Here is an 8,833-nt window from a genome sequence, read left to right as displayed (position 1 = left end):
GAACAACGTCCTCCATCACGGGATTGGAAAGAAGAGTCTGAAATACAAGGTAAAGAGATATATATCTATACAGACACATACTGTGCATATAATGATGACCATGACCAGGGGCGGACTGACAACTCATGGGGCCCCCGGGCAATAGGGGATCATGGGGCCCTGTCCTCGCCCACACCCAAAAAAGCCTAGGAAAAAGCCAATGAAAGGTACCAGGGGCATCTCATGGGGCCCCCTACTGACCCCGGGCCCTCGGGCAGTGCCCAAGTGCTCGAATGGTCAGTCCGCCCCTGACCATGACATGAACAGAACATAGCTAGTAGCAGTCCAGGGAGAGCAGATATAGTGAATGCAGGGTCCGGGGAGACCAGATATAGTGGATGCAGGGTCCGGGGAGAGTGGATATAGTGAATGCAGGGTCCGGGGAGAGTGGATATAGTGAATGCAGGGTCCGGGGAGACCGGATATAGTGAATGCAGGGTCCGGGGAGGCCGGATATAGTGAATGCAGGGTCCGGGGAGACCAGATATAGTGAATGCAGGGTCCGGGGAGACCAGATATAATGGATGCAGGGTCCGGGGAGACCGGATATAGGGAATGCAGGGTCCGGGGAGACCAGATATAGTAAATGCGGGGTCCGGGGAGACCAGATATAGTGAATGCAGGGTCCGGGGGGACCGGATATAGTGAATGCAGGGTCCGGGGAGACCGGATATAGTGAATGCCGGGTCCGGGGAGACCAGATATAGTGAATGCAGGGTCCGGGGAGACCAGAAATAGTGGATGCAGGGTCCTGGGAGACCAGATATAGTGAATGCAGGGTCCGGGGAGATCAGATATAGTGGATACAGGGTCCGGGGAGACCAGATATAGTGAATGCAGGGTCCGGGGAGACCAGAGCAAGAATAACAGGATACCCCAGGACTACAAAACACCTCCCACTCATTTCAGCTCTATAACATCATGGGAAGGGTGTTCTGTAGCTCATGGTTGAGCATTGTGTACCTAAAACAGGAAACCCCAGAACTACAAAACACCTCCCCCCTTCAGCTCTATAGCAAGGGTGTGGGTGTTCTGTAGTTCATGGAGGAGCATTGTCACCCTAGAACAGGATACCCGAGGACTACAATACACCTCCCACTCCCCTCAGCTCTATAACATAGAGGATGTGTTCTGTAGTTCACAGAGGTGAACTGGCCAGGACTGATGAGACAGAGTCCACAGGATAGGGGGAGGGGTGCTCTGTAATTAACAGATGAGTAATGTCACCTTAGAACAGAATACTCTAAGACTACAAAGCACCTCCTCCTCATTTAGCTCTTTAACCTAGGGGGTGCGTGTTCTGTAGTTCATAGAGGAGCATTGTCATCCTAGAACAGGGTACACTAAGACTACAAAACACCTCCCACTCCCTTCAGCTATATACCATAGGGGATGGGTGTTCTGTAATTCACAGAGGAGTAGTATCCACTTAGATCAGGATACCCCTATGACTACAAAACACCTCCCACTCCCTTCTGTTCTATAACATAGGGTGTGGGTGTTCTGTAGTTCATGGAGGAGCATTGTCACCCTAGAACAGGATACCCTAGGAGTACACAACACCCCCACTCCCCTCAGCTCTATAACATAGAGGATGTGTTCTGTAGTTCACAGAGGTGAACTGGCCAGGACTGATGAGACAGAGTCCACAGGATAGGGGGAGGGGGGTTCTGTAATTCACAGAGGAGTAGTGTCACCTTAGAACAGAATACTCTAAGACTACAAAGCACCTCCTCCTCATTCAGCTCTATAACCTAGGGGGTTGGTGTTCTGTAGTTCATGGAGGAGCATTGTCACTCTAGAACAGGCTACCCATAGCACTACAAAACACCTCCCAATCCCTTCAGCTCTATAACCTAAGGGGTGGGTGTTCTGTAATTCACAGAGGAGTAGTGTCCACTTAGAACAGGATACCCTAGGACTACAAAACACATCCCACTCCCTTGAGCTCTATAGCATAGGGGAGGGGTGTTCTGTAATTCAGAGAGGAGTAGTCCACTTAGATTAAGATACCCTAGGACTACAAAACACCTCCCACTCCCTTCAGTTTTATAACATAGGGGAGGGGTGTTCTGTAATTCACAGAGGAGTAGTGTCCACTTAGAAGAGGATACCCTAGGACTACAAAACACCTCCCACTTCCTTCAGTTCTATAACATAGGGGAGGGGGGTTCTGTAGTTCACAGAGGTGAACTGGCCAAGGCTGATGAGGGAGAGTCCACAGAAAGCTATGAGCTGGATTTCTGGCAGGATCAATGAGTTTCCTTATCAAACAGATATATTTATTATTATACAGTATTAATAATAATAATAATATCTGTTTGATAAGGAAACTCATTGATCCTGCCAGAAATCCAGCTCATAGCTTTCTGTGGACTCTCCCTCATCAGCCTTGGCCAGTTCACCTCTGTGAACTGCAGAACCCCCCTCCCCTATGTTATGGAACTGAAGGAAGTGGGAGGTGTTTTGTAGTCCTAGGGTATCCTCTTCTAAGTGGACACTACTTCTCTGTGAATTACAGAACACCCCTCCCCTTCCAGTGGTATAATAACAGACCAAGAGGGAGTGAATAAAAGAAGTGTATTATTGGGGTGTACATACACTTTAAGAACATGTACTCACTCCCATACTTTCTATCATATCCGGCTTCTGGAAACATTTTCCCGTTCTGCACGCACATTTTCCACCATGACCGGCCCTCGCCTCCAGTTTTTTTTTCACACCTCTTATAAAATCTACAGCCCTCCAATGTATTCCTATTTTCACTTTCCGCTGTTTCTCGGTTTATTGCAGTTGAAGAAGTTAAACGCGAAGTTGAAATGCATATAAAAGAGCTGCTTTACCTGCCAGAGGATTCCTATGTCTGTCTGTGTAGCCCTGAGATCTACAAAGCCCTGCAAGGCAGAACAGCAGTAACAATAGCAATTAGGCAATATGGCCAGATCACCTCCCCGCCCCCACCACGTGATTGGACAGTGAAGGAGCAGCAGCAGACTGATGAGCTCATCCCACTGCTCACTTACTTTATCTAAAATGAAAAGAATTTGATAAACGTTCTACTTTTGGCATTCATTTTATTTTTTTAATGACTATATAACAACATGAATTGGAGTTATTTATATTTTTTTTATAATTTTAAATGTAAATGACCCCGATGATCATATTAATATTTAAAGGGCAGGGACTGATGTGAATGTACAATATACAGTTGCAAGAAAAAGTATGTGAACCCCTTGGGATTACGTGGAGTTTTGCATGAATTGGGCATAAAATGTGCTCTGAACGTCATCTAAGTCACAACAATAGAAGAACACAGTCTGCTGAACATAATACTACACAAACATTAGATGTTGCCATGGTTTAATTGCACATAACATGTAAACATTCACAGTGCAGGGAGGAAAAAGTATGTGAACCTTTGGACTTAATAACTGGTTGACCCTCTTTTGGCAGCAATAACCTCAACCAAACGTTTCCTGTAGTTGCAGATCAGACCTGCACAACGATCTGGAGTCATTTTGGACCACTCCTCTTCACAAAACTCTTTCAGTGTAGCAATATTCTTGGGATGTCTGGTGTGAATCGCTCTCTTAAGGTCATGCCACAGCATTTCAATCGGGTTGAGGTCAGGACTGGGCCACTCCAGAAGGCGTATTCTGTGCTGTTGCAGCCATTGTTTTGTTGAACTACTTGTATGCTTTGGGTCATTGTCCTGTTGCATCACCCATCCTCTGCGGAGCTTCAGTTGGCGGACAGATGGTCGTACGTTTTCCTGCAAAATGTCTTGATAAACTCTGGAATTCATTTTCCCATCAATGACAACAATCCGTCCAGGCCCTGAGGCAGCAAAGCAGCCCCAAACCATGATGCTCCATTCGCCATGTTTTACAGTGGGGATGAGGTTTTGATGTTGGTGTGCTGTGCCTTTTTTTCTCCACACATAGTGTTGTGTGTTCTTCCCAAACAACTCAATCTTGGTTTCATCTGTCCACAGTATATTTTGCCAGTAGTGCTGTGGAACATCCAGGTGCTCTTTTGCAAACTTCAAACGTGCTGCAATATTCTTTTTGGACAGCAATGGCTTCCTCCGTGGTGTCCTCCCATGTACTCCATTCTTGTTTAATGTTTTCCTTATTGTAGATGTGTCAACAAAAATGTTAGCATGTGCCAGAGATTTCTGTAGGTCTTTAGCTGACACTCTGGGATTCTTCTTTACCCTATGCAGCATTCTGCGCTGTGCTCTTGCAGTCATTTTTACAGGACGACCACGCCTAGGGAGAGTAGCAACAGTGCTAAACTTTCTCTATTTGTAGACAGTCTGTCTTACCGTGGACACATGAACATCAAGGCTTTTGGAGATACTTTTGTAACCCTTTCCAGTTTCATGCAAGTCAACAATTCTTGATCGTAGGTCTTCTGAGAGCTCTTTTCTGCGAGGCATGGTTCACATTAGACAGTGCTTCTTGAAACCAGTAAACCCAAAACAGGTGTGTGTTTTTTGAGGGCAGGACGGCGGTCAGCAACACATCCAATACCATCACACTGATTGGAGTCAAGGTTGGCTCACTCCTGGCTCCAATTAGCTCTGGGAGAAGTCATTAAGCTAGGGACTCACATACTTTTTCCTCCCTGCACTGTGAATGTTTACATGTTATGTGCAATTAAACCATGGCAACATCTAATGTTTGTGTAGTATTATGTTCAGCAGACTGTGTTCTTCTATTGTTGTGACTTAGATGACGTTCAGAGCACATTTTATGCCCAATTCCTGCAAAACTCCACGTAATCCCAAGGGGTTCACATACTTTTTCTTGCAACTGTATATGTAAAGCGCTGTGTAAAGTGACCTGTTGATAAGTACCTGTCAATAGAATGAGCCCCATATTGGACAATCTTTTTTCCTTTGTGAAACAGACCTCTGGAGGTGATCTGTAATGTGCGGCGTTGGTTTTACCGCCCCTCCCTGAATGATCTCACCTCTCACCACCCTCCTCCCGCCTTTCCTGCCCATAACTTTTTACCTTCCAAAATGAATAATTTTATGAATATGGATAACCCTCCAGCAACACTCAGGTCCTGTATTTCCTCCTGCTCTGGAAATCTTTCTTCCCCTTCAGCTCTGCGCCATAAAATAAAATAAAAAAAATGGGCCTTCTCTTCCAAATTTCCTTTAACAGGCTGGCTGTGAAAAGCTGGAGCCGTGGCATTCCTGAAAGTTACCATTCACAGTGCGGCTGGCGAAAGGTGAATCGACCACGGCCTGACGCTTAATATTTTGTGACACCATCAGGATAAATATTATTAGTCTGCAGAGTCAGAGAAGTAAAACTAACATGTAATTCTACAGATCGCTGGCCCGGGGGAAAAGGGTGCAGTCACACTTCGCTGTTACCGAAAATATTCCCCTTCTAGTAAAGAGCTGCAAGAAAATATACAAGATAAATAAAATAATTTAAAGATGTTGTAAAAGAAAATGATACTATATATATACCGGTACATACATACATGATATATCAAGTATATCCCCTCTTTACATCTAGATGCAAAATATTTCACTATAGCTGTAAAAATAAACATTATCTAGATCAATTGATCTATCTATCCACATCATTGTATGACCCTCTTCAATTTCCAAAAAATAAAACCCCATGCAAAACAAAGTGAGCATTGATGCAAGGTTTTGTATCTATCTATCTATCTATCTATCTATCTATCTATCTATCTATCTATTTATTATCTATCTATCTATTATCTATCTATTATCTATCTATCTATCTATCTATCTATCTATCTATCTATCTATCTATCTATCTATCTCTCTATCTATCTATCTATCTATCTATCTCTCTATCTATCTATCTATCTATCTATCTATCTATCTATCTATCTATCTATTTATTATCTATCTATCTATTATCTATCTATTATCTATCTATCTATCTATCTATCTATCTCTCTATCTATCTATCTATCTATCTCTCTATCTATCTATCTATCTATCTATCTATCTATCTATCTATCTATCTATCTATCTATCTATCTATCTGTCTATTCATATCTCTCTCTCTCTCTATTCATATCTATCTATCTATCTATCTATCTATCTATCTATCTATCTATCTATCTATCTATCTATTCATAACTATCTATCTATCTATTCATATCTATCTATCTATCTATCTATCTATCTATCTATCTATCTATCTATCTATCTATCTATCTATCTATCTATCTGTCTATTCATATCTCTCTCTCTCTCTATTCATATCTATCTATCTATCTATCTATCTATCTATCTATCTATCTATCTATCTATCTATCTATCTATCTATCTGTCTGTCTATTCATCTCTCTCTCTCTCTCTCTCTCTATATATATTCATATCTGTCTGTCTGTCTGTCTGTCTATCTATCTATCTATCTATCTATCTATCTATCTATCTATCTATCTATCTATCTATCGCTAATCCAAAAAAAAACTAGATAGATAGATAGATTCAATGCTCCAGCTCAATATCTATCTATCTATCTTGTTGGCTATGATCCTCCTAAATGTAAATCCAAAAACAAACTATAAAAACAAACTAGATAGATTACGAATGGATAGATAGATACATATCCAAATTCTTGTGTGACAATGCTGCAGCTCAATGTCTATTTACTATCTATCTATCCATGTATTATAATTCTATCTATACAGACAGACAGACAGATCTATAATAGATAGATAGATAGATAGATAGATAGATAGATAGATAGATAGATAGATAGATAATGTCATGTTTAGCTTCCCCAGTACTTTGCCCTGTGACTGTCTCCTAGGCCATGCCGGTAATGGTCGGAGTGTAAGGTTTTTTTGTATATTTATTATTTTTCTCCCAATGTTAGATTGAAATGCCCAGCCCCTCTCACACAGGACGGATCCTGTCCACAGATCCCCTGCTGATCAGAGCACAGTGGGTGGATGACAGGTCCGCGTCGGCTCAGTTTCTGCACAGTGGACACAGACACAGCCCACTCTGCTCTATGGGTGACTGAGAGTAAAGGGTCTCCACCATCTATTTACACCCGACTGCCTCTGGTCCGCCTAGAAGATGGAAGGGGACGCATCCCCTTTTGTTTTTTTGTTATCAGACCAGTTTAGGCTGGAGGCAGGTGGGTGTAAACGGGCACAAGTCTGTTTACAGTCTATAGGGGTAAATGGACCATCTGATTAGGTCTGCCTGAAAAACTTCCAGGTGGTCCTGATCAGACCCTATGATATGTGAAAGGGGCCTTGCTGTGCTTTTACATGGGGAGGAGGCGGGATACATGTACAGTACATTACTATCAAAGGTCCTCTTTAGGATGGATCAGAGTTTTCTCAATGGACAGCTCAGAATTCTACTTGGACAGATCCATCCAGACAGAGGCTGTGCCGGGATGGTGGATCTTCATATAAAGACACATGATGGAAATGATCCGTGATCATCTCTATATTCCGCCCTCCGCTGAGGTCAGCCAACAAACATGCAGAATAGATGTTCAGCGAATGAATAACAATGACAAAGCTCTCCGCGCCTCGAACAACACAAAACTTCTGCTGAAAGGCTTTGATCAATCCATCCGGGTCTGACGGCTCTGAGCTGACTGGTGCTGATGTGGTCTGGAGGATGTTCCACTTCTCAGTGTGGACTTTATTGTGAACAGATCCACCAAGAAAAAAACTGAAAAACCTAAACCTCAGATAAACCTGATATTCTCAAGTAGTGCCTCAGTCTGCTAGATTCTCATTTTTTGCAAGGTCAGCTATCATAGCATAAAGTCCATGTTTACAATGACCGGTCTCTAGTAAATGGATAGGCTGCATTCTCAGTGATGTCACCGGTCTCTAGTGAATAGATAGGCTGCATTCTCAGTGATGTCACCGGTCTCTAGTGAATGGATAGGCTGCATTCTCAGTGATGTCACCTGTCTCTAGTGAATGGATAGGCTGCATTCTCAGTGATGTCACCGGTCTCTAGTGAATGGATAGGCTGCATTCTCAGTGATGTCACCTGTCTCTAGTGAATGGATAGGCTGCATTCTCAGTGATGTCACCGGTCTCTAGTGGATGGATAGGCTGCATTCTCAGTGATGTCACCGGTCTCCAGTGAATGTATAGGCTGCATTCTCAGTGATGTCACCGGTCTCTAGTGAATGGATAGGCTGCATTCTCAGTGATGTCACCGGTCTCTAGTGAATGGATAGGCTGCATTCTCAGTGATGTCACCAGTTTGTAGTGAATGGATAGGCTGCATTCTCAGTGATGTCACCGGTCTCTAGTGAATGGATAGGATGCATTCTCAGTGATGTCACTGGTCTCTAGTGAATGGATAGGCTGCATTCTCAGTGATGTCACCAGTTTGTAGTGAATGGATAGGCTGCATTCTCAGTGATGTCACCAGTTTGTAGTGAATGGATAGGCTGCATTCTCAGTGATGTCACCAGTCTCTAGTGACTAGATAGACTGTATGCTCAGTGATGTCACCGGTTTCTAGTGAATGGATAGGCTGCATTCTCTGTGATGTCACCAGTTTGTAGTGAATGGATAGGCTGCATTCTCAGTGATGTCACCAGTTTGTAGTGAATGGATAGGCTGCATTCTCAGTGATGTCACCGGTCTCTAGTGAATGGCTAGGCTGCATTCTCAGTGATGTCACCAGTTTGTAGTGAATGGATAGGGTGCATTATCAGTGATGTCACTGGTCTCTAATGCATAAATAGCCCACGAGTGATGTCACAAGCCCTAGCCATGACAGCCAGTGGACTAGCAT

Source organism: Staurois parvus, unplaced genomic scaffold, assembly GCF_062004578.1.
Source record: "Staurois parvus isolate SC_StPar_1 unplaced genomic scaffold, SC_StPar_1.0 ptg000709l, whole genome shotgun sequence".
NCBI classification, from domain to species: domain Eukaryota; kingdom Metazoa; phylum Chordata; class Amphibia; order Anura; family Ranidae; genus Staurois; species Staurois parvus.
Note: the sequence above shows the minus strand (reverse complement) of the source record.